The sequence below is a fragment of the Triticum dicoccoides genome, chromosome 7A, assembly GCF_002162155.2.
Source record: "Triticum dicoccoides isolate Atlit2015 ecotype Zavitan chromosome 7A, WEW_v2.0, whole genome shotgun sequence".
NCBI lineage: Eukaryota > Viridiplantae > Streptophyta > Magnoliopsida > Poales > Poaceae > Triticum > Triticum dicoccoides.
Genome location: NC_041392.1, coordinates 561886388 through 561913438, shown reverse-complemented (window position 1 = coordinate 561913438; position 27051 = coordinate 561886388).

Here is a 27051-nt window from a genome sequence, read left to right as displayed (position 1 = left end):
ATGACCTGGAAGAAACCTTTGCGAGCATCAACGGAGTGGACCTACGGCTCAACCCGGAAAAATGCGTGTTTGGAGTCCCCTCAGGCAAGCTCCTGGGTTTCCTCGTGTCCCACAGGGGCATCGAGGCCAACCTGGAGAAGGTCAAGGCAGTCGAAGACATGAGCCCGCCAAGGACCCTCAGAGAAATGCAAAAGCTCACCGGGCGTGTAACTGCGCTGGGGCGCTTCATCTCCAAGCTGGGGGAACGAGCACTGCCCTTCTTCAAGCTAATGAAGAAAAAGGGCCCCTTCGAATGGACTGAAGAGGCCGACAAGGCATTCCAAGACCTCAAGAGGTACCATACCAGCCCACCAGTGATGGTAGCTCCACGTCCTCAGGAGCCCCTAGTGCTCTACCTTGCGGCCACCCCCTACTCCGCTAGCGCAGCCCTGGTGGCGGTCAGGGAGGAGCGCTGTGCCAAGGCCGCATCGACCGTCTGAACTGAAGCAAAGCGGAGCCGGGATTGCCTCGCAAAGGCCGCAACCGCAGCCTGAAAGGAACAACCACAGCAGGAGAACGCACCCGGAGCAGGAGAGGCCTCTTTAGGTGACCAAGCACTGGGGGCTCCGTCGTCTCTAGAGATGCCTCGACCTCTGGAGGACGCAAGCTACGCCAGCACCCTCAACCTCGTCGAACATCCCGTGTACTTTGTCAGCACGGTGCTACGGGATGCAAGGGCACGGTACACCATGCCTCAAAAACTCCTCATGCTACTAGTGGCCTCACACAAGTTGCGCCACTACTTTCAAGGCCATCCCATCAAAGTCGTCTCAGCATACCCCTTGGAAAGAGTACTCAGGAGCCCCAACTCAGCTGGGAGGGTTGCTGAATGGAACATTGAACTACATGCATTTCAGCTAGAATTCGGTATGACCAGAGTCATCAAGGGAGCCGCACTTGCGGATTTCGTGGCAGAATGGGCAGAAGCGCCGGGTCTCGAGGCAGGCGAAGATCGATCACTTTCCCCGGGAAGTGAAGCACCGGACGGCTGGGTCATGTACTTCGATGGGGCGTTCTCCCGACACGGCGCGGGAGCTGGCGCAGTGCTCGTATCCCCTACCCAGGACAAACTCTACTATGCCGTATAACCCTGCTTCCAGCACGGAGAAAAGGTCTCCAACAACATAGTGGAGTATGAAGGCCTAATAGCAGGCTTGAAGGCCGCAATTGCCTTAGGGGTAAAGCGCCTCATCATCAAGGGTGATTCGCAGATCCTCGTCAACTTCTCCAACAAGATATACAAGCCAAAGGACGAGCACATGGAAGCCTACCTCGCCGTGGTTCACAAGATGGAGAAACAGTTCTGGGGGCTTGTCGGCATTCTGGGAACGGGGGTCCCCAGACTTGCCTGCCTGCGGCCTGCGGCGTGGCTCAAAGGGGGGCCCAGCGCGGCCCATATTCACCAACACAAACCCAAGACCCTCGCGAGGGGCCAAGCCTCGCGGGGCGGACGACACGGAGGTTCCTCAGGCACGGCCTCGTCAGGCTGGCTCGCGAGGAGGCGGAGAGATCAAGGCGGGGTACCTCATGAGGTGCCCGTGACGCAAGCCATGACGACCAAGGGCGCTAGGTGGGTGCCAGCCCGCGCTGTGTCCTCCTTTCTCCTTTGGTGCAAAGGGGGCAAGCGCAGCCGCGGGGTACCGAGGCATCAGGCAAAGGTTGCCGTTTCGGTGCAACAAGACCAAGACCGGGAGGACTGCAAGACGGAGGTCATCATGGAGCCCAAGACGGCGTCACCACCAGAGCTTTGTGAAGGCGAAGACTACTTTTGTCAGGATAGCTCGTACTAGCTGTCCCCTTTCAAATTAGCCCGCCATTGTTGGCTCCCTTCCCGCTCGATATTTGGGAAGAGGACTAGGCCTCTATAAATAGGACCAACCACCCACAGGGATGGGGGGACGAGAAGGGAGAAGAGAGCAAAAAGGATCGAAGGATCAAGAGGTGAAAAGGGAGCAGGCAGAGAGAGAGGGCAAGGAAGGAGAGAGAGAGAGAGAGAAGGGTGGCTGAACTCCTCCCAGCGGTTCATCCCCCCAGCCAAGAACAGACCCTCGCGAGGCTTTTCTTCCTTGTATTATTCATCATCGTCAGCCCAAGAGGCAATCCACCACACCACACACTGGAGTAGGGTATTACACCACAATGGTGGCCCGAACCAGTATAAACCCTGTGTCTCTTGTGTTGTTCTTTCCATAGCTTAGATCTTAGCGAGGCTGAGGGGTGCAGGTAGGTAGAAGGCGAAATCTCCGCGCGCACCCAAGTGTTCGAACCTCAAGGGTCTGCCGGAATGCGAAATCCGACATTTGGCGTGCCAGGTAGGGGTGCACCGGGATTCGTCTTCCACCACCCAGTTCTCTTCCGACCATCACACCCATGTCTGACGCTCGTCGGGCCTGCGCCGAGCATCGGGCCGCTCTCGCTTCCTGCGTCGCCCAGACGGCCCCTGTCGGCGGGCGTCCTCGCCGTTCCCCGTAACCTGCCGTCAACGCCGCCACCGGCCCTAAGGGGGACGAGCAGAAAGCATCGTCTCAGCATGCGTCCGTGCGGCAAGACGGCCGCACCGCAACTCCCTCGCTCACCACAGCTGGTTCTTCATCCCGCGTGCTCCGCGCGCCCATGGAGGCTCAGGCCGCGCTCATCACGGCAAATGAGCTCCCGCGCTACAGTCCCGTCGACGACGTCTACGAAGAATGGCTCGACCAAGTCGCCGGGCTCGTCCGCGCCGTAGGGGGCTCTCCTGCGCCGTCCGTTCCGCTGCACCGCACCCCGCCCCGCGCGGGCGATGAAGCTTCGGCGGTGCACCGGGCGCCTCCTCCTCGGGAAGGCGCCATGGCTCCAAGGCGCGTGGCCCCTGGGCGGAACCCGCTCCGTCAGGTGCCAACGCGGCAAGAGCAGAGCTGCCAAGAAGTCCCTCGCCCGCAAGAAGCTGCCCGGGCGCTCCCCGCTCCAGCACGTCGCGACCATGCTCCTGCTCCCGCGTGTCAAGACCCCACGCTGCTCCCAGCTGCAGCGCGTGGGGACATGCAAGACCAAGCTCTCCGTCACCCAAGGCCTCCCGTGGCCACAGCAGGCTTCCGCGCCTTCACCGCCGAGCTACACAGCGTCGCGTGGCCCAGCAAGTTCAAGTCAGACCTGCCTCCTCGCTACGACGGCACGGCTGACCCTGCGCAGTTCCTCCAGCTCTACGAGCTGGGCATCGAAGCTGCCAACGGAGACGAGAGGGTCATGGCGAACTGGTTCCCCATGGCGCTCAAGGACAGGGCCCGCACCTGGCTCCTGAACCTGGCTCCAGGCACAATCTCCTCCTGGGACGAGATGCGCACCCGCTTCATCGCCAACTTCCAAGGTACTCGCGACCGGCCCCCCACCGTGAGCGACATGCGCCGCATCAAGCAACAACCCGGGGAGACCCTGCAGAAGTACATCCAGCGCTTCAACAGCGCACGCCTCAAGATTCCCAAGGTGACTGAGGAGGCCATCATCTCAGCCTTCTCCGACGGCGTGCGCGACGTCAAGATGAAGGAGGAGCTGGCGATGCATGAAGACCTGTGCACTTCCTTGGAGCTGTTCAACCTGGCAACCAAGTGTGCCAGGGCCAAGGAAGGGCGTCTCTCCCTCCTTGAGCTGCCTGCCGCAGACCCAGAAGAGAAGAAGCCCAAGGCCAAGGATGTGAAGCGCAAGGGGGCTGCCGTGCTCGCGGCAGAACTAGACACCAAGCGGGGCAGAGATCATCCCGAACCTTCCAAGGGCAGCCGGTACTGTGTGTACCACGACCTCCACACCCACAACACCAACGAATGTCAAGAGCTCCGAGCCGTGCGAGAAGGAAGGATCGGTCGTCGCCCTGACCGCGGTGACCGGGGCTACGGTCGAGGAGGAGGAAGGAACGCAGGACGCTGGGAAGACCGTGGCCCGCGCCAAGGGTGGCGCGATCAACCTCGCGAGGGTCGCTGGCAAGACCCGCCTCGCGAGGGAGACTGGAGGGATCAGCCTTGCGAGGATCGCCCGCAAGGCAACGTAGGCCTCCCTCCGCTGTCGCCGCAGCCAAGGAGAAACGAGGACCGCCACCAGGACGAGGGGGCTGGGGGCTTCCAGGAGCCGCACGCGACAACTACCGCACCGAGCTCATCGACTTCAACGTCGCTCACATTCGCCTGCCGTACAACGCCATCCTTGGGTACCCAGCGCTGGCCAAGTTCATGGCCGTAACTCACCACGGCTATAACGTCCTCAAGATGCCAGGAAGTGGCGGAGTCATCACGGTGCCCTGTGAAGAGAAGGACGCGGTGTGTTCCCTGGAACGAGCCTTTCAGGCCGCGTCACTGGAAGACCCGGATCGCGGAAGCAGGAGGCCTCCCGAGACAGCCCCTAAGAAGAAGAAGACATCGTCCGGCCCGACCACTCAGGCGGCAGGCCCCTCTGGGCCCGTGCCTACCCAGGGGGAACCTCCTTCCATTGCATAGGAAAGCGCGCCCGGCGCCCTCCTCAGGCAGGGCTCGGGGGCTCTCCCCTGTAGGGCCACCGACCTAGCTAGGGTCACGAGGGAGGCGCTTGGGCACCACATGGAGGCGTGTTTCGAAGCACGTTTCCCTCAAGAGGGAGCAAGGCAAGGAGAGCCAGACCCTCAGGAGTTTGTCAGCAAGGCCATTCAGGAGCTACAGGAGTCAAGAGTCATGAAAGGCGGCTGCCGCCTACCAGCAGTGGCTCCCCATCCAGGCGAGGATGGTGGGCTGCGCGTCTGCATCAACATACCAGGGCTCAACCGAGTCGCCTCTCTGGAGCGCCTATGGCCCTCGCGAGTGGGGCGCTGCAGAGGTCCATCCCACAACTAAGTTCGCATGCCTTACGGCTTGCCGAACGTGGCTGCCATGTACCAGCGCCTCATGAGGGGCATCACGGAGGCATGAGAGGCTAGGCGTTCCGCTGCCCTGGCAGGGATGGAGATGGTCCGCGAGGAGCCGCCAGCGCCACCGGAGCTTCCCGAGGCCCCTGGGCCTAGGGGGCTCGTGAGGATCGGCTTCCGCAGCCCACCGAGTCTGCTACACCAACGCTCCTTCATCCTCAACGTCATCAGGTGACATCTTTCGAGTTTCATTTCCAGTTGGGAGCACCCCCCAGGGCTGCATTATTCCCAGGCCGCGTGGGTCCATCCCTGCGGCGTGTATCCCTTTTTATTTCATGTTGTTAGCTTACCTTGTTGGGGGCGCCCCTCGGGCTGCATGATCCCCAAATCGCTCGGGCCAGGCCCAGCGGCATGTATCCCATTTGCGTTTATTTCTGGTTATGCGTTAGACCCACCATGCTTGATTATTTGATGCCGGTCCACGGCACCTCTTCTTCTCCATGCCGACCACTTGCACGTTAAAGGGGGGGTACCTGAGCATCGTGACTCAGGGCTCTTACTGGCTCTCTAGCCCTCACCCTCTGGCCTTGTCCATGACATCACGACCTGGCATACCAGCGACGGCTGAGACCAGCTCGAGGGCCGGGACCCGAGGACGTAGAGTGCCGACATCTAACCAAATTGCAGGGACACATCACAAGATAAGGCCCAGTGCCAGGCGCAACCCGCCTAGAGGTAGGGCCCCGTGAGTCCCGCGCTGGCTCACGGGTGCCCAGATACACCTCGCCAGGCCCTACCGTGCCAGCCACGTGTCAGGGCGGGGCTGTACATGCCTCGGGGGCTCCTCCCGAAGGGGGCCCCTCCCACGTACCAGTGGAAGCACCATGCTCCGTGCTGGCTGACGACACTGCCAAGGAGCGGCTATGCCCGTACACATACGGAAGCGCTATGCTCCGCGCTGGTGATAAACAACTGAGGGTGGCCCCCGGGCCGCATCAACCTCAGGGAGCCCAGAGCTCAGTGTCTAGCCTCATCATAACGCCTCCCCTCGGGAGTGCCGCGCGAGGGGGCTGGGCACGGGGGCTGCGCCTGGGTCATACCCAGACGCACGCCGCCCAGCCAGGTCCCCCCGGGCCTAGTTCGTCGTGCGTCTCTCCCCAAGCGGAGCCAAGGTACGAAGGCCGTTTGAGCGTCAAGGAGGACTCCTGAGCATCGCGACTCAGGAGCCTAACTGGTCACGTAGCCCCTCACTCCTTAGTTCCGAAAGGCTCACGGCGGTTGAGGTATGCCCGCGGCCGGGCTCTACAGACGTAGAACGGTAGATCCACCCACATCACACCTCCCTACTTGCTGTTCGTGCGCCAAGGGGGACTCCTGAGCATCGCGACTCAGGAGCCTAACTTGTCACGTAGCCCCTCACTCCTTGGCCCCGTCCTGGTTTCCGGTCGGGACCAACGCTGGGTGAGGCATGCGCGGGGCCGGGCTCTACCGGCGTAGAACATAAGCAAGTAGGAAGGAAAAGCGCAAATTTCAAGGAATTCAAAAGCAAATATTACAGTCCATACTGTTATCTCAATGCCAAACACAAGTTTAAACGCCTCCCCGAGGAATGATACATGTGTAGGAATTAAAGGCAGGACAGGAGCCAGGGCAAAGTCACTTGTCGGCGGTGGAGCAGCGCGGAGTAGGTTCGCCTCATGGAGCAGTGGGGTCGGCAGCGCCTTGCTTTGGCTTGGTGCTGAAGGCCCGGAACTTCCCCAGCAGAGCCTCCGCGCGACCCTTCACGGCCTCGGCAGCGGCAGTGGCACGCTCGCCGCTTACTGGCTCCAGCAGGCTGTCGAGGTCGACGCCGGGATCGCGAAGGTAGATGTGGGTGAGGACCCGCGTCAGTGCTGCAGAAGACAGGACACGCGCCTCGGCCTCGGCTGTGGGGCCAAGGCCAAGGGCGACATCTTCAAGAGCGCGAACTAGGAAGGGAAACGGCTTGGCGGGGCCGTCCTCGGCGCCAGCCAGCAGGCTCTCTAGGCCGCTGTCAGAAAGCGTCCTCAGCGAGGAGCGAGCCTTCACCTCCATCTCCGTGAAGGCCACGCGGTCCTCGGCAAGAACCAGGGCCTTGTCGTCCAGCTTGGCCTTCCTCGCCCCCAACTCCTGCTCCAGCATGCCTAGGCGGTCGCGGCATTTCCTGAGCTTGACCTCCCTCTCCTTGACGGCCGCCTCGCGAGCCTTCACGCCTTCTTCCTGCTCTTAGCGAAGGCAGACCTCGTTCGCGAGTTGGTCCCGCAAGTCTTGCAGATCGTCCTCCAGCGCCATGAAACGTCCACAGACGTCGACCACCTCCCCCAGGGCTGCACCACGTGCAGCCTTCGCCTCAAGGACGGCCTGCTTCTCCTTGTCGCAAGCCGTCGAGGTCTTGACCAGTGCCGCCCGAATCGAAGCGTCGGAGCAAACCCATCCTGAAGCCAGCTCCAAGCGCCCGGCCACCAAGCGGGGGTCGGCGCCAAGAAGATCCTGCCGCAGTCGGTCCAGCTCAGCAATAGCACGATCCAGAACGGCAGAAGGAGTCGGACAGACAGCAGCCGGTGGAGTAGGAGGAGAAGGCGGCAGCGCGGCCATGGCATCCTGAGGCGGGGTCTGCCACGCCCCAACGGCTGAAGTGGCGGCGGCAGGCAAGGACACCTCGGGAGTCACTTGGGCCGAGGGGGCTGAGCTCGCCCTAGCCGGCTCAGCCAGGCCTCGCGAGGACGACCGGGCAGGAGAAGCCTGTGCGTCGCGGTCACCCTCCTTCACGGGCAGAGGCGCTGCCACGGATGGAACCTCAAGAGCTCCCTTTGGCTTCTTTGCTGCGGGCGCCAACCTATCCAAGAGATGCGGATGTCAAGCCTTAGAAGCAGAGCAAGAAATAAAGACAAGAATCAAATGCTTACGGTTCGTCGCCAGCGAGCTCAAGCGGCCTCCGGCCAAATTTGAAGCCTGAAAGGCGGCTGGAAGGGTCAACCTCGGGAAGCTTGGAAGCGGAAGGTGCATCTGCGGTCCGCTTCGGGGCCGGGGCAGACCCGCAGGAGATCATTCTAGTCCTATCCTTCTTCGGGATCGGGGGCGAGCTCCCGTCGTCCCGCTTGTCGTTATCCTCGTCATCATCTTCGTCGTCATCCTCGTCATAATCGCTTGGAGAGAGGCACAGAACGCGGGACCTGCGCCGGGGGAGGGGAGCCCTCGACTCTCCGTCAGTCGCTTCGGAGTCAGGCCCTTTCTCCCGCTCCCCTCCTTCCTCCTCTTCGCTGGAGTCGTCGGACGGCACGTCCACCGGTTCCTCGGGAGTTTCCATGGGCACGGGCCCATCCCTGTTGAAGACGGGCATGGACTCCACTACCTGCTCCCAGTCGTCGCGGAGGAACAAGGGCGCAGGAGCGCCCACCAACCTCGCCACATCGCCCCCGACCAGAGATTGGAGGACCGCAGCCAGATCGCCCTCGGCCAAGGCCGCGGGGCTCGGACGGGGCCTCCACATCGGAAGTGAGTACTGCCAAAGCAGAGCCAGCTGGTGCTCCAGGAATTCCCTCAACAGCGACGCGCTAGTCAGCTTCGCCGCTGCGATGTTGGCCGGCCTCAGATCCACGTCCATCTTCTCCAACACCAACTTCGCGCGGGGGTCCGCGAGCTCCGCTCAACCCCAATCGCTGGAGCTCATGGGCTGCTCCGTGGGCAAGATCAGCCGAGGATGGATGCACCCAGCATCCACCAAGACCCACTTGCTCCTGAAGCCCTCAATCCTTTTCCGGGGTTCGAAATGGCAATGGGGCCACCGTACGCGATGAAGCTCGCGCACGCGGAAGCAGGACCGCAGAGGTCCGGAGGTAGAAGTAATGGCGCAGCAAGGCCACTGAGGGCTGCACCCCTACGTGAGCCTCGCAATAATAGGCGAAGATTGCCAGGAGAAGGATGGAGTTGGGGTGGAGATGCAGAGCCTGTAGCTTATAATGGCGGAGGACAGAGAAGAAGAACTCGGAGAAGGGAGGCACCAGGCCAGCAGCAATGGCACTTACGAAGAATGGATAGAAGGTGCTCCCTTGACCCTCAGGGGTGGCGGAGCCGGCTTTGAACACCTTCGCCCCGTTGATGCCCCACGCCGTCGCCATCCGGTGCAACCGGGCGAGGCTCGCCTCCAACACGTTCGGCGGGTCCAGGGCAGACGAGTACCAAGCTACGGCCGGGGGCTGACGAGGCGCCATGGCTTCCTAGGTCACACGGTCGGAGTAGATCTGGAAATTTTGGAGGAAGGAAGGAGAGGCGCAGGAAAGGGGATCTAAGCAGCAACCGAGGAAAGCAAGAAGCAAAGCCTAGGTGGATGCTGCTCCTTTATCAACTCGCCCGGTTGCTAAGGCGCCCACGTCCAATCAACCGCCATGCGGCGCCCAAGGCCGCAGGCTGTTAGGGCCCGCGGCGCTTCGCCCTTGCCCTTCCGCCTCCCTGCACGGCCAAGTCTGGGTGCGCCTTGGTCCCGGGGGCTACTGTCGGCGTTCTGGGAACGGGGGTCCCCAGACTTGCCTGCCTGCGGCCTGCGGCGTGGCTCAAACGGGGGCCCAGCGCGGCCCATCTTCACCAACACAAACCCAAGACCCTCGCGAGGGGCCAAGCCTCGCGGGGCGGACGGCATGGAGCTTCCTTAGGCATGGCCTCGTCAGGCTGGCTCGCGAGGAGGCGGAGAGATCAAGGAGGGGTACCTCATGAGGTGCCCGTGACGCAAGCCATGACGACCAAGCGCGCCAGGCGGGTGCCAGCCCGCGCAGTGTCCTCCTTTCCCATTTGGTGCAAAGGGGGCAAGCGCAGCCGCGGGGTACCGAGGCATCAGGCAAAGGTTGCCGTTTCGGTGCAACAAGACCAAGACCGGGAGGACTGCAAGACGGAGGTCATCATGGAGCCCAAGACGGCGTCACCACCAGAGCTTTGTGCAGGCGAAGACTACTTTTGTCAGGATAGCTGGTACTAGCTGTCCCCTTTCAAATTAGCCCGCCATTGTTGGCTCCCTTCCCGCTCGATATTTGGGAAGAGGACCAGGGCCTCTATAAATAGGACCAGCCACCCGCAGGGACGGGGGGACGAGAAGGGAGAAGAGAGGAAAAAAGGATCGAAGGATCAAGAGGTGAAAAGGGAGCAGGTAGAGAGAGAGGGCAAGGAAGGAGAGAGAGAGAGAAGGGTGGCTGAACTCCTCCCAGCGGTTCATCCCCCCAGCCAAGAACAGACCCTCGCAAGGCTATTCTTCCTTGTATTGTTCATCATCGTCAGCCCAAGAGGCAATCCACCACACCACACACTGGAGTAGGGTATTACACCACAACGGTGGCCCGAACCAGTATAAACCCTGTGTCCCTTGTGTTGTACTTTCCATAGCTTAGATCTTAGCGAGGCGGAGGGGTGCAGGTAGGTATAAGGCGAAATCTCCACGCGCACCCCAGTGTTCGAACCTCAAGGGTCTGCCGGAACCTGAAATCCGATAGGGCTGGAGTTGCAACACGTGCCCCGGGGCACCAATCAGGAAGCTGATGACATTGCCAAGAGGGCATCTCGGCGGCTGCCTCAGGAGCCTGGCGTCTTCGAGGAGCGTCTCTTCAAACCCTCGGCGGTGCCGTCACTATCGAGCCCGGCGCAACCAAGGGAGGAGCTCCCTCGGCCGCCTGCCTCAGGAGCCCCGGTCTGCGGCCCGACCTCAGGGGCACGCCTGCTCCTGGCGTTAGAGCCTCAGGAAGGGTGTTGGATCCCGGAGCTCAAGAACTACCTGATGCAAGGGACTCTACGGGAGAACAAGGAGGAAGCGGAGCGTGTGGCGCAGCAGGCCACAACTTATTGCATCAAGGATGGAGAGCTCTACAGGAAGCGACCAAATGACGTGTCCCTATGTTGCATCTCCCGAGAGCAAGGGAAGGAGCTACTGGCGGACATACACGACGGAGACTGCGGGCACCACTTGTCGTCACGAACCCTCGTCGGCAAGGCGTTCTGTAGTGGATTCTACTGGCCTATGGCGCTCATCGATGCCGTTGAGCTGGTGAAGGCTTGCGAGGCCTCCCAGTTTCACGCTAAGCAGATCCATCAGCCTGCGGGGGGTCTACAGACTATACCCCTCTCATGGCCGTTCGCAGTTTGAGGGCTAGACATTCTGGGCCCGTTTTTTCGGGCCCAGGGGGCTATCGCTACCTCTACGTCGATGTGGACAAGTTGACCAAGTGAGCTGAGGTGGAAGTTGTCCGCACAATCCCGGCAGGCTCCGCGGTCAAGTTCATCAAGGGCCTTGTGAGCCGATTTGGGGTGCCCAACCGCATCATCACCGACAACAGTTTGCAATTCACCAGTAATCTCTTCAAAACGTACTATGCTAACCTTGGAACGCAGATATGCTACGCTTCGGTACCACACCCCCAGAGCAACGGCCAGGCCGAGCGAGCCAACGCAGAGGTCCTGAGGGGCCTCAAAGCCAGGACCTTTAAGAAGAAGCTGGAGGCCTATGGCAGGGGCTGGTACGACGAGCTCCAGTCTGTGTTGTGGTCAATCCGACAACTGCGACCAAGCTGACTGGCGAGACCCCGTTATTCCTCGTCTACGAAGCAGAGGTTGTTCTCCCTCACGAGGTCAGGCGTCGCTCCGCACGGGTCCTTTCATTCGACGAGACGCAGCAGGATGCCATGCAGGGGATGGATCTCGTGCTGGGGGAGGAACGCCGCCGAGAAGCCGCGCTGCGAGCAGCAAGGTATCAATAGGCGCTGCGACGATACCACTGCCGCCACATCCGCCCAGAACTCTTGAGGTAGGGGATCTCATACTCAGACGGGTTCTCTCCAGGGAGGGGCTGCACAAGCTCTCTCCCATGTGGGAGGGCCCATTCAAGGTTGTTCATGTCTCCAGGCCTGGCTCCGCGCGCTTGGAGACCCGGAGAGGGTACCCATCCAGAACGCGTGGAACATTCAACATCTCTGGAGGTTCTATCCCTGAGCGAGGCCTAGCACATACGAAAGGCCCGGTGCCTATGAAGAAGGCAAATGCCTGTGAAGCTGCCGTGTTTTGGGAAAGGCCCGGTGCCTGTGCAGAAGGCAAATGCCTGTGAAGCTGCCATGTTTTGGGAAAGGCCCGGTGCCTGTGAAGAAGGCAAACGCCTGTGAAGCTGCCGTGTTTTGGGAAAGGTCCGATGCCTGTGAAGAAGGCAAATGCTTGTGAAGCTGCCGTGTTTTGGGAAAGGCCCGGTGCCTATGAAGAAGGCAAATGCCTGTGAAGCTGCCGTGTTTTGGGAAAGGCCCGGTGCCTGTGAAGAAGGCAAATGCCTGTGAAGCTGCCGCATTTCGGAAAAGGCCCAGTGCCTGTGAAGAAGGCCAATGCCTGTGAAGCTCGCCGCCCATGACACTCTCACGTAATAATGAGTGGGGCCGTACACGCCATGGAGTCTCCGGAGGGCCGCCCTCGGGCCTCGGGAGCTCCCGACCATGCCTAGTGACAACACTTAGCTCCGCGCTGGTGAGAAGACGTCGAAGACTAGAATAGGTCCCGGACGCGGCTTTTCCATTTGCTTTCCGCAGTTGGCTTGTTTATTCCTGTTTGAAGGTTTATTGGAGTTTTTGGCGTTCCCGGCTTGTGACTCTTTGTCTTTTTTTACTCGCTTGCCTCGTTTTCTCTCGCACAAGTCTCGCGAGGGAGGTTCGCGGGCGCCCTCGCGAGTGTTTTCTGCCCCGATCGTTTTGAGCTTTCCTATCTGAGTCCTCTGTGGGAGCACCCCTCCCAGTCCGTGCCCCACGGGCAACGCAACACAAGCGCAGGACCTGGGCCGATCGCCCCCACAACCAAGACCGAAAGTTACCCCTCATACTAATCCTTGCAGGGCACGAAGAGCATGGCGAGGCCACGGCCTTGGTAGGCGAGGACCGCGTCAAGCCTCATTGAGCTAAAATAATTCCCGCAAATGGATGCACGGCGCGGAAACACAGCGTAGAAAATAGTAGAAGCGGCGCGATGGTTAACAGTAGAAGTTCTAACATGCCCCCGCGAGGCCCTATACTACCTTGTACATCTACGCAGGAAAAGAAGAAAAACAAAATGGGCGCGGTCCGTCCTGCACCAACCCACGACAAAGGTTCGAGCTGCTCCTGGGGCTCAGGCAGGTCCCTCCTCTCGCTTCACCGGGGCGTGACAGCAGGCTGACCCGCTACCTTCACCCAGGCGGGCGCGACGGCGCGGGGGCTGGTCGCGGCCACCGCTGGAGGAGCTGCTGCATGAGAGGGAGTCACCGAAGCGTAGCGAACCCCGAGCACCGCCGCCTGTACGCCTGTCGCCGTCTTCATCCTGGTCGGTACTAGGGCTGGGCAGGCGGCCGCGGTCGTCGTCTTCGGGGCAGCACCCAGCACGGCGACCGTCTTCCCCGAACACCCTCATGTAGAGGGTGGCGTCGCCATCGAACTTGAAGTGCAGGGTGCACCCCCGATTCAGGCCACGTGCGCGGGCAAACGTTTGCCAGCCGTGGGTCAGGGCCCCATTCCCAGAGACGGAGACCTCTAGCGAAGCCCAGGAGGCCCTACTGCAGCAGCCGTCTGCCTGGAGCCAGAGGCCGCACCGGGCGCTGGTCGACAGTTCACCTACGAAGAAATGGGGGAGCTGGAGCTGGGTGCTGGTTGGGTCCGCCGACCACACGACGAACTCCGGCAGCACCTCCGTAGAGCGAAAGCACGGCCTAGGGGGCACACAGCCACGGCATGCCCCCCATAGGCAACCGGGCGCTCACCATCGCGCAGGGAACCGCCTCCATGGCTACGGGAGGCCACTACGGGGACCGTGGAATACTTGCGAGGGCGGCCTCGGCCGCGCTTGGTCGGGGGGAGTCAGGCCCTGCCTGACGGGCCTTTCATTTCTCCGCGGCCGAGAATCTCTTTGGAGCCATGGGAACGACGAGTAGCCAAGAAGAAGAGAAGGAGCAGCAAGAAGGGATGAGCTGAAGGGGCTCACGCAGCCCCGTACTTATAGCCGGAGGAGGCCAACCGCTGAGCACCACGATCGCAGGTAATCATGACCGGTTTCTCTGCATACAGGGACTTGTCAAGTCGTGTGGTCGCCGAGGCATCGTGGGGAAGCGCATACACCCATGTCCAATCAATCGCCACGCAGCGCCCAAGGCCGCAGGCTATTGGGGCCCGCGGCGCTTCACGCTTGCCCCTTCGCTTCCCTCCTAGGCCAAGCCCGGGCGCGCCTTGGGCCCGGGGGCTACTGTCGGCGTTCTGGGAACGGGGGTCCCCAGACTTGCCTGCCTGCGGCCTGCGGTCAATTGGGGGCCTAGCACGGCCCATCTTCATCAGCTCAAGCTCAAGACCCTCGCGATGGGCCAAGCCTCGCGGGGCGGACGACCAGAAACTTCCTCAGAGGCAGCCTCATCAGGCAGGCTCCTTAGGAGGCGGAGAGATTAAGGCAGAGGTACCTCGCGAGGAGCCCATGACGCAAGCCATGACGATCGAGACCAGGCGGGCGCCAGGCGGGCGCCGGCCTGTGCAGTGTCCTTGTTTCCCCTTTGGTGCAAAGGGGGCAAGCACAGGCCAAGGCATCGGGCAAAGGTTACCATTCCGGTGCAACGAGACCAAGACTAGCAGAGCGGCAGGACGGAGGTCACCGTGGAGCCCAAGACAGCGTCATCACCAGTGCTTTTGGTAGCCGAAGACCACCTTTGGTCAGGATAACTTGTACTAGATGTTCCCCTTCAAAATGGCCAATTGTTGGCACCCTTCCCGCTCATTATTTAGGGAGAGGCCTAGGGCCTCTATAAATAGAGCTAGCCACCACAGAGTAGGGGGACAGCGAGAGATCTGGTAGATCCCTAGCAGAGAGAGAGAGAGAGAGAGAGAGAGGCGACTGAACTCACCCAAACAGTTCATCGCACCGGCTCAAGAACACCTCTCGCGAGGCTGTTCTTCCCTTGTACTGTTCATCATCAGCCCCTGAGGCAATCCACCACACCACACACTGGAGTAGGGTATTACACCACAACGGTGGCCCGAACCAGTATAAACCTCGTGTCCCTTGTGTTGTTCAATTTTTCCAGCTTAGATCACGCGAGGAGATTGGACATAGATCGGTAGGGGAGAGATCTCCGCGCGCACCCCAGTGTTCGAACCTCAAGGGTCTGCCGGAACCCGAAATCCGACAACACCAAGTGGGTAGCTGCACCCACATTCTGTCCTGGCCCACCGTTACAACTTGCATCATGGGTCAACAAGGGGCTATATTGGGGATCAGTTGATGAAGTGCAGACTTTACAGAGCCGCATCTGAACCCTCCTCGAGAGAGACATCGATCTTGTTAACATGATCTAAGTGATGTTAGTTCGTTGAATCCTGCCATGCCAGCGTAGGTCTCGCCGTATGTGGGAGCTCAATCCAAAAAGACCGCAAACCCTCCAACACTTCTTCGGCACCACACACAAAGGGATGTGGAAGTTATATTTCGGGAAGTGAAAACATTGGCCGGACACCACCGAAGATGCTGGCCTTAACTGCAACCGTCCGGATACCCTGGTAAGCACTTGGCTCTCGAACACTTTGTAATTATGCATACCGTAATATGGTACTGAACAAGCTATCTTCTTCCAGGGCTGGACAAAGAAGGCGGAACTAATTATGTGTTCGGCCCCTCTGCCCGAGGGCCCAGCGAATCCTGTTCTAACAAGGATGCTGGCCCTGGCACCAAACCAGATGCCTATGAAGGAGGGCAAGGCGGAGAGTGAGAGGAACAAAGATGGCCCCTATTCCAAGGGTGCATCAGACATTGTGTCTGGAGGAATCAAAGTCCCCTCATCCGAAGACAAAAGTGAAGGGGGGGGGGGGCACTGTCTCCCTTCCTCCTAGGAAGAGAAGGGCCACCTCCGAAGATGGGGAGAAGCAGGCTTCAAAGCGAGGCAATATGCCTCAGGTGTCTGGCTCGGGCTTAGAGGACGTCGAAGCGCAGTTTCATGATGAGGACAAGCCTTAGGCCAAATCATAAGTGAGTCAAGGCTGTTTTAAACATATCCTATTCCTTTCTTATAATGCCCGGAATAGATATTCTTTGTTTTTGTAGTCCATCACATAGTCTTCCCCAACAATCCTTTTCCTCGGGGGACCTTTCCCAGAGATGATGAAAAGCGAAACGCCCCCACCGGATTCCCCGTCCAATAGGGCGGACGACTTGGAGGTGTCATCGCGGAGGGTCTCCCCCGACCAACAAGTGGTGCAAGGGATGATGAAGACATTGCCCGAAGGTGATAGTTCGGTGGCCCAAGGTCCAGGGGACAACAATGAGGGCCCCGGACAACCTGATATACAGCCAGAGACATATGAACGGATCCCTTCAAAGGGTGGCCGTATTCCTACGGCAACCGCCAGAGACCCAGAGGCGCCGGATATCTAGACAAACATGTTGCGGCAGGCGTCCGTCTCAGAGGAGCATCGTACCTTAATGAGTATGGTGGTTGAAAAGGTCCAGTCCGCGAAGAGCGGATTGGATGAGGCCTTTGCGAGCCTACTAAGAGGCTTCAAGGTTTGTACTGTAATATGTGCATTTGTGTTTTATTCACAAAATACACCTGTGTATAGATAGTAGCCCCAGAGACTCGGGTTGGCTTCCCATGGGAGGCTAACGAAGGATCAAGAAGAAACATTCAAGGACTAATCTGATTAATTTGAACACATGCTGCTTCCCCCCTGGCTACTTCCGAGACTACGGATATTGCTGAGCTACAACGGAAGCTTGATATGGCCGGGGATGCCATTGCGTTAATCAACGTGCATCTTGACGAATCGCAAGTTATGTATTCGGGGCAATCCCTTCACATACGTTTTTGTGATATAAGCATGATGCTGAAATTTATATACTGTAATATGCATGACTGCAAATGGTGCTGCCACGGTTGAAACTCTTCGGGCGGAGCTGGCCCTGGCCAAGGAGCATGCCTGTTGTAGTAATGTGGCTACCGAAAAGGCATCGGCTGAGTTAAAAGCCGAACGAGCTGCTCGGCTGTAACACCCCGGATGTAACTTACCATATTTCTAACTCCGACACTGCCATTTTCGGCTTTAAGTTATGAGATTTCCCTTCGTGGTTGGGTTTTGTCTTTGTTTTGACTTTTTTTAATGCAATGCTTTTCATATCATGTCATCATGTGCATCGCATTTGCATACATGTTTGTCTCATGCATCTGAGCATTTTCCCCGTTGTCCGTTTCGCAATCCGACACTCCTACATGCACCTGCGCACCCCTTTTGTCTCTTTTCATCAGCGGGTGTTGAACATTCTCGGAATGGACCAAAATTTGCCAAGTGTCCTTGTTACACCATCGGTAGACCGCCTTTCAAATTTCGTTCCATTTGGAGTCCGTTTGAAGCTCCAATGGTTAACCGGGGAACCGCAAAGGCCTTTTGTGTGTTGCATCCCAACACCCCTCCAAAACGGCCCAAAAACCCATCCAAACCACTTCCATGTCCTCCGTCGTTGGATCACGATCGTGTGCGCAAAAACTACACTCCATTTGGACACTCCAAACTCCCTCTGCCTATATAAATGCATCTCCCCCACCAAATTCGCGGTTGAAACCCTAGTTCCCTTCTCCCCGCGCCGCCGGACGTGTCCGTCCGCATTGGATGCGTCCACCGGCCACCTCACTCCGTCCAATCAACGTCCGCCACGTCAGCCTCGTCGCCGCCGCATCACATCGGGAGCCGCCGCGTGTCCCGCCGCGTCCCTCCGCCACCGTGGCATGCGGGGCCCAAGGCCGGCCCGCCCGAGCCACGACCTGTCCCGAGTGCCCGAGCCACCGCTGCCGCCTTCACCCGTTCGCCGCCCCTCGGCCCGCGCAGCGCCTCCGCTCCGCCGCCGAGCGCCGGCGCAGGCGCCGCCCACCGCTACTCTGCGCCCGCGCCGCCTCTCCCCACCGGAGCCAGATCCGGTGACCCCGCGCTCGGATCTCACCGCCCCGAGTCGCCGGCATCCTCCCCATCCTTCTCCGGCGACTATTCCGGTCATCCTCGTAGACCGTGCCAAGAACCCTAGATCTGACGTCTACCCCCCTCATTTTCGACCAAGTACTTTTTCTGTGACTTTTTCATGCCCTGTTCATTGCATCATAACTCCATGACCGTAGCTCCGTTTCATGCATATGATATTTCAAAATGTTCATAGAGAGTTGCTCGTAATTTCATTCCATTCTGGCATGCTTGTTTGAGTCCATATTGATGCCCTCATCCTTGATGCAAGAGTGCTATAAAATGTTTACTGTTGCTACTTATCAGATTATGATGTTTTGTCATTTTTTCCACATTTGATGTGTGCTTCATATGGGCATGAGCTCTACATATGTTTTGAACTATGCCATGCCATCTTTACAGAGGTGCTTGCCATGTATTTTTGTGATCTATGTGGTGACTGGCACAAGCATGCAAACTAGGCTTCGTGATATTGCTGTTTTCAGGAACTTAGGATTTTGCTAAGTCTTTTGCCTGCTGTTATTTTGATGCCATGTAAACCTGTTGCTACAGTGATATCCATGCTTGTTTTGAGATACTTCATTAAGGATGTTTTGGATATATGGTTATGCTCCATCCATCCATGCCCCTGTTTGCAATTATAGAGTGAACTAGCATGTCTTAATCTTGCTCTACTTTTGCTATAAAATGTTCCTGGTAGATTGTTTACAAGTTAATCAATTTTGCCATGGTTGTTTCTAGTGATCCATGCATGCTATGAATTTGCTCTTGCCATGGTTAGCTTATTGAACATGTCATCTTGCTGATGCTATGCTAGTTTTGTCATGCAATGCTTTTTGGTGAGTGATTTGAGCTCGCAAAGTTGCCTTCATAATTCTGTTCATGCCATGCTCTGGTTTCTGCTAAGTCTGAAACTGTTAATAAAACTTGCTATGTTTACATGGGTGCCATCATATCTTGTGTGCCTTTTTGGCTCATGTTCATTAAGAGACTTTTGATCTATGCATTTAGTAGATTCATGCCATGCCTTGTATTGCTATGATATGTTCCCGTAGCATGTTGTTTGCTTGCTCTAAACATGGCTTCCTGATGTTATTTCTGGCATGTTAGTATTTTCACCAAGTCTGTGAAGCTGATATCTTTTGCACTTTTGCCATGCTTGTTTGAACCTGCTCTTGTGTGATTTAGCCATAGCTCAGTGTTCATGTTTTGTCAAGCATCTTGTTTACATCACTACCGTGTGCTCTGTTGCTATGTTGGAGTGCAGCAGTTTGGTTTCTTGTTGCTTTCTAGAGGGCATCGTGCTGTTAATCGCAGAATTGTGCCATTCTTGTTTTGCTTGCCATTTGCAAACCATGCATCCATTTTCGGTGATCTTTATATCGATTTCAATCGAAATCATATCATCTTTCCAGCGGCACACTTGGATTGGCAAGTTGGTGCCTTGTTCAATCTTTCCCTTCCAAAGCACGCATATGCATTGCATATCATGTCTTCCATATCATGCCATGTTTTGCATCATGTTGCTTGTGCATTGCACCGTGATTGATTATTGGTCCTTTGCTTGTGTTCTTGCTTTGAGTAGAGCCAGGAGATTAGTACGTGATCGAGGAACCTGTTGAGTACGCTAGCGAGGATCAAGCTTTCTACAACTTTGAGAACTTTGCAGGCAAGATGACCATACCCTCGAAATCACTTCTATCTTTGCTTGATAGTTGTTCGCTCTATTGCTATGCCGCGCTACCTAACACTTGATTTATCATGCCTCCCATATTGCCATGTCAAGCCTCTAACCCACCTTTCCTAGCAAACCGTTGTTTGGCTATGTTACCGCTTTGCTCATCCCCTCTTATAGCGTTGCTAGTTGCAGGTGAAGTTGAAGTTTGTTCCTTGTTGGAACATGGATATTGTTGCGATATCATTAGTACCTCTTATTTACTCTAATGCATCTATATAGTTGGTAACGGGTGGAATGCTCGGCCTTATGCCTGGTGTTTTGTTCCACTCTTGCCGCCTTAGTTTCCGTCATACCGGTGTTATGTTCCTTGATTTTGCGTTCCTTACGCGGTTGGGTGTTATGGGAACCCCTTGATAGTTCGCTTTGAATAAAACTCCTCCAGTAAGGCCCAACCTTGGTTTTACCATTTGTCACATAAGCCTTTTTCCTTTGGGTTCCGCGGACTCAAGGGTAATCTTTATTTCAAACCCCCGGGCCAGTGCTCCTCTGAGTGTTGGTCCAAACTGGGCGATGTCCGGCGCCCCCTAGGCAACCAGGGTCTATGCCAACCCGACGTCTGGCCCATCCGGTGTGCCCTGAGAACGAGATACGTGCGACTCCTATCGGGATTTGTCGGCACATAGGGTGGCTTTGCTGGTCTTGTTTTACCATTGTCGAAATGTCTTGTAACCGGGATTCCGAGACTGATCGGGTCTTCCCGGGAGAAGGAATATCCTTCGTTGACCATAAGAGCTTGTGATGGGCTAAGTTGGGACAACCCTGCAGGGTTTTGAACTTTTGAAAGCCATGCCCGTGGTTATGGGCAGATGGGAATTTGTTAATATCCGGTTGTAGAGAACTTGACACTTAACTTAATTAAAATTAATCAACCGCATGTGTAGCCGTGATGGTCTCTTTTCGGTGGAGTCCGGGAAGAGAGCACAGTCTTGTGTTATGCTTGAACGTAAGTAGCTTCAGGATCACTTCTTGATCACTTTTAGCTTCTCGACCATGCGTTGCTTCTCTTCTCACCTTCTTTTATGTAAGTTAGCCACCATATATGCTTAGTGCTTTGCTGCAGCTCCACCTCACTACCCCTTTCCTACCTTAAAGCTTAAATAGTCTTGATCGCGAGGGTGTGAGATTGTTGAGTCCCCGTGAGTCACAGATACTTCCAAACAGATGTAGGTGCCGATGATGCCAGTGCAGGGGACACTACCAAACTCAAGTTGGAGTTCGACGAAGACTTGGGTTGCTATTATGTTTCTTTTCTGGATTATCAGTAGTGGAGCCTAGTTGGGACGATCGGGGATCTAGCATTTGGGGTGGTCTTTTTTTATTTTGGTTCTGTAGTCGGACCTTTGATTGTACCTTGGATGATGTATGATATATTTATGTATTGTGTGAACTGGCGATTGTAAGCCGACTCTTTATCCCTTTCTTATTCAGTACATGGGATGTGTAAAGATTACCCCTCTTGCGACAGACCTACCATGCGGCTATGCCTCTAAGTCGTCCCCCGACACGTGGGAGATATAGCTGCATTGTGGGTGTTTCAAGTTGGTAATCAGAGCCTTCACCGACTTAGGAGCCCCCTGCTTGATCGAATCGCTGACATTGTTGAGTCTAGAACAAAATGTTTTGCGTCTTAGGATTATACATATTAGAGATTAGGATTCTTTTTACTCCTCAGTCCCTTCGTCGCTCTGGTGAGGCCTCGTGACGTAGAGTTTTGACTCTTCTCTCCTCAAATTTCACGAAAAAAATTTAGGATCACGCGGGTATCTTGGAATCGTTCCAATGGTTTTTTGAAGAGAACATTGTTCTTGGTGCCTCATGACATTTAGGAGTTGTGGCAGTGTCCCGGGGAGTTGAGCTCCGAGGTGTTGTCATCACAATTTTATCGTTCCAGTTCTAGAATACCTGAGTTTGCCGACATCGGAAATCTCTTTTATGCAGTTCCTGGTGAGATAACGTCGACGCCACCCAGTACTTGGGCGGGAGTTCGGGAGTATTGCCATAACTCGCATAACAGATGCTTTTCGAAGGTTGAGGTAAATGATTTCCGAAGGTTTCTTCTTTATGTGTTGAAGGATGGATACAGCTGGATGTAGGATTTCCTAGTTTTGGGTGAGAAATTATGCTTCCCCTGTATCCCCAACACCTGATTGCATAACCAGAAAGTTTCGGGACTTTTATAGGCGGGAATTCATGTAGCTGTAGTATTTCTTCCCAGAGATATTTGGTTTGTGATTGGGTAATCCTTACCATTTATTTGTTCATATCTGTACCTTGTTGCTTTATCAATCTACCTTTATCTAAGTGGCTTCTCAATCTTAATGGAAGTGTGATGATTTAGTTTGGAATTCATTCGTTCATCCTTGTTCGAATGTTAAGACTTTATGTTGCAATTTCGATCCATTGATTCAGCTTGAATATCTGTTTTTCAAGATGCTAACGGATGTCAACCTCTTCAGGATGGCTCCTGCAACGCATCAGAATCCGGACCCTCTGCCACCACTTCCACCTCCGGAGGCATGGCAAGCTGTCATGGCAGCCACCAACGCCAACACTCAGATGCTTTTGCAACTCTTGCAAGAGCGCAACCAAGGGCAAGGCAACCAAGGAAATCAAGGCCAAGGCAACAATCAGCCTTAGTTTGCTACCCTCAACTAGTTCCTCGCAAACCAGCCGAAGTCCTTTAGCAACTGTGTCGAGGCCATAGACGCCGATGACTAGCTCGTGGATATCTGCAAACATTTTGAGCATAGCAATGTCAGACCTGAGGACTATGTCAAGTTTGCTTCGTTTCAACTCAAAGACCAAGTTTCTTAGTGGTTTCAACAATACAGAGATTCTAGAGGAGGTCGTGTGATTACCTGGGATGATTTCCGCCGAGACTTCAAAGCTCATCACATCCCACAAAGTGTTGCTGAGAGCAAGCGTGAGGAGTTCCGCAATCTCAAGCAAGGCAGCATGTCCGTGGATCAATACAATATTCAGTTTCAGAAACTTGCTCACTTTGCTAAACAAGACGTCCCTGATGAAAAGAGTATGATTTATCAATTCAGAGGTGGCCTTAGAGAAGATCTGCAATTAGCTCTCATGCTTCTTGAGCAGACTAAATTTGATGAATTCTACAACATGGCACTAAAGCAAGAAGCTGCTCAGCTCAAGTGTGAGGCATGTAAGAAGAGAGTCATGGATGTAGTTCAATCTTTTTCTTCATCTCAAGTGGCAGCTAAGAAACAGAAGTTCTGGTTGTGTCCTCCTCCTCTGTTTCATCAGCCTTACCAGCAAAAGAGCAAAGGTGGCAATGGATCTTCCCACCCACCCAAACCAGGCTATCCAAACAAAGCTTAGTCTCATACTCCAAGGTCAAGTGCTCCTTATCACCGTCTGCTCTCAGAGGTTACTTGCAACAAGTGTCAGCAGAAAGGGCACTATGCAAACAAGTGCTTCAACCAAAGGCGCCTTCCGCCTCCTCCTCCTGTGAGATCTTCCAACAATGCAGTGGTCAAGCATAATTCCAAGTCGGCAAGGGTCAACATGATGAACGCAGCTCAGGCAGAGGATTCTTCAGAAGTGATCATGGGTAATCTTCCAGTTAATGACTTTCCTGCTAAATTTCTTTTTGATACTGGTGCTTCGCATTGTTTCATTTCAAGACCATTTGCATATAGGCATGAATTGCCTTTCCAAGATTTGCCTAGGCATTTATCAGTTGTCTCTCCGGGTAAATACATGGACGCAAGCTGTAGCGACCAGACCTCAAACAGTCTGATCTCTGTGCTCCGGTGTCATCCCTGGATCAGTAATGCTGACACCACACAGTACTCGGAGGATTTATAATAGAGTAGCAATCACACACTTATTACATTGAGTGTCTCCATAGAGAACTTATTACAATAAATATGGCTTAAGGCCATCTAATAACGATAACAGCGGAAGGCTTGGAAGATAAGTGAGTCCATCAACTCCAACAGCATCACTAAGTATAGAACCACGACCAAAAACTCCTTAATCATTGTCTGAAAAGTCTGCAACATTAACGTTGCAGCCAGAAACGGGTCAGCAAATGGAATATGCTGGCAATGTAACACACAGAGAGTAATGGAATGAAACAGCTATACTATATGCATATTTGGCTGGTGGAAAGCTCTATGGTTACAGTTTTGCGTAAAGCCAATTTTTCCCTACTGCAAAGGAATAAATTTTATTTTAACTATCATGGTAGTTGTTAAACATTGAGAATGGTTGACAGCATTCTCAATCCCAATTAAGCATCATCATTAAACAAAACCCAACAAATTAATTTAGAGTAACATGTTGAGATTCACATGATAATCCAAGTACTAGATACTCAAGATGTCCATAATCGGGGACACGGCTAATCATGATAAGTTTGTTACACTCTGCAGAGGTTTGCGCACTTTTCCCCACAAGACTCGATCGCCTCCGTTTGGTTTCTCGCACTACATGGTGTTTGAGAAGACGGATGATCGAGACATAGTCTTTCAGAAGCGCTCGCACCTTACGATCGGGTAGACTGTACCACCTACATCCCCTACATCTGCTAGTCTACCACTGTAAGAGTTCGCACGACTTAGTCAACTATGCTAGAGCCCATAATAGCTTGTGGGTGCACACGGAAGTTTCTAGTATGAATAGTCTCATGATCCCTTTAAGCCTGGGTGGCGGTCCAAAAGAAAACAGGCAAGTCCTAGATTACCCAGGTGCCTCAATCCACCCAGATGTGTGTTTAAGTTGCCACCTTAGATAAACCATTAATTAACAATACTCACATCTGTCATGGATATCACTCACCCAATCCACGTCTACTAGCATAGCATGGCATAATAAGCAAACATAGAAGTAACTCCCAAAGGTTTGATATATAACAGGTGATAGGTACTACCTCAACTACTTCCCATGCAATGTTTGAAGATTGATCTAATACAATAAAACTGGGTAGTAGAAAAGGTATGATCAAAGTGTTACTTGCCTTGCTGATGATCCGCGAAACCTAGAGATTCGAAGTAACAGGCGGCGCACTCCGGGTATTCTATCGCAGACAAACAAACAAGCATACAATAAGCACTCATCTAATGCACATGTAAAACTCAAATAAGAGATCTAACCAGAAGGTTCAACTTAGGAACTCTGGTTTGCAAAAAGAATCAAATCGAACGAAGCAAAAAAAGTCAAACGGCGAAAGAAAACAACGTCATTCTACTAATCTGGATCTAAGGCAAATTTTATAGTAGCAAAAACTTGTTTAAGTTGGTTAAACGGTTAGAGGGTTTCGAGACAAAACTCCAGGCGCTTGAATCGCCTGATTCCGATAAACGAGCGAAACATTATACTAAAACAAAAATCGGATCAGGAATCGCGATCAGAAAAATCGCGGATTTAATCCGAGAAAAAGAAAAAAAACGGCGAACGCTCGCTAAATTAAAGAAACCAGAAAAACTGATCTATTTAAAAAAACTGAAACAAAAAAACCAACGAAAAACCGAACGGATTTAAAAAAAAACGGCGGCACGGATTTCGAGGCGCGGCGAACCTCGGGCAGCATGCGGCGGCGGCGGCGGCAGCTGGGGCGGCTCGGGCTAGGGTTAGCTCTGGCTAGGCCTCCCCCCCGGCTTATATAGCCTAGTCGGGCCGGAGTCCTAGTCGGACACGGCCCGTTAGGTCGGTTCGTTTTTTTTAAATAATTACGCGTGGAAAGAAAATAAAAAGAAATACTAAACGGACTCCAAAAATCCCGAAATAAATTTTCCCGGGCTTTTAAAATCAAGCCGCACAAGGTGAACATTTATTTGGGGCCTAAATGCAATTTTGAAAAATGCACATTTTTCCTAAATTCAAATAAAATAACGAAAAACTCCGAAATAAAATCTTATTTGATTTTATTATTGAATCCTCAATATTTATTTATTTTGGGAAAGTCATTTTATACCATCTCTCATATTTTTGTAATAGAAATAATTGATGATAAAATAAATAAAATCAAATGATCCTATTCTCAAATTTTGAGAAAACTCAAATATGAAAATAATGAATTTCCCAACTCTCTCCGTGGGTCCTTGAGTTGCATAGAAATTTCTAGGATCAAGAAAAATGCAAAATAAAATATGATATGCATTTATGATCTAATGTATAACATTCCAAATTGAAAATTTGGGATGTTACACAAGCTCTATAGTTCTGTATGTTTCTATTAAGATGGGCGACTATAAGTTTCTGTCTTCTCCAATTGTTCTTGGTGACTCGGATATTGATCTAATTCTCGGCATGGACTGGCTTTCTAAGCACAAGGCTCATCTTGATTGTGCTGCCAGGCAGATTCAACTGACACACTCTTATGAGGATGTGATTATCTATGCCGCTCATGATGAGACCATTCGACTGTTTTCTCTCAATGAGAAGGGCGAGTTGAATGCCATCTCTCAAATTCCAGTCATTTGTGAATATCAAGACATCTTTCCAAAAGAGCTTCCGAGAATGCCTCCTCACCGGCCAGTTGAATTCGTTATTGATCTTGAGCCTGGCACGGAACCTGTTTGCAAGCGTCCTTACAAGCTTGGACCAGAGGAGTTGAAGGAGTTGAAGAAACAACTCAATGAACAAGAGCGTATGAGTCTGATCAGACTGAGTTCACCTCCATGGGGTTGTGGTGTTCTTTTTGTCAAGACGAAGGATGGAACGGAACGACTCTGCGTCGACTACCGTCCATTGAACAAGAAGTCAATAAAGAACAAGTATCCTCTTCCCAACATCAATGAGCTATTTGAGCAACTTGAAGGTGCTCAAGTTTTCTCCAAGCTTGACCTCCACATGGGTTATCATCAGATTCGCATTCATGAACAAGATATCCTCAAGACAGCATTCAGAACAAGCTATGGTTTTTATGAATATATTGTCATGTCTTTCGGCCTTGTCAATGGTCCTCCAACATTCTCTCGCATGATGAACTTCATCTTCAACCCTTACACAAATGATTTTGTCCTGGTGTATCTCGATGATATTTTGGTCTTCTCTAAGAATCAGGAGGATCATGCCAAGCATTTGAGATTGGTGCTTGACAAACTCAAAGAGCATCACTCCGTCCAAACTCCCTTTGGACACTCCAAACTCCCTCTGCCTATATAAATGCATACCCCCTCCAAATTCGCGGTTGAAACCCTAGTTCCCTTCTCCCCGCGCCGCTGGACATGTCCGTCCGAGTCGGACGCGTCCACCGGCCACCTCACTCCGTCCAATCAACGTCTGCCACGTCAGCCTCATCGCCGCCGCATCCAATCGGGAGCCGCCGCGTGTCCGGCCGCGTCCCTCCGCCACCACGCGCCACCGCGGCCCAAGGCCGGCCTGCCCAAGCAGTGACCGGTCCCGAGCGCCCAAGCCACCGCCGCCGCCTTCACCCGTTCGCCGCCCCGCCACCCGCGCAGCGCCTCCGCTCCGCCGCCGAGCGCCGG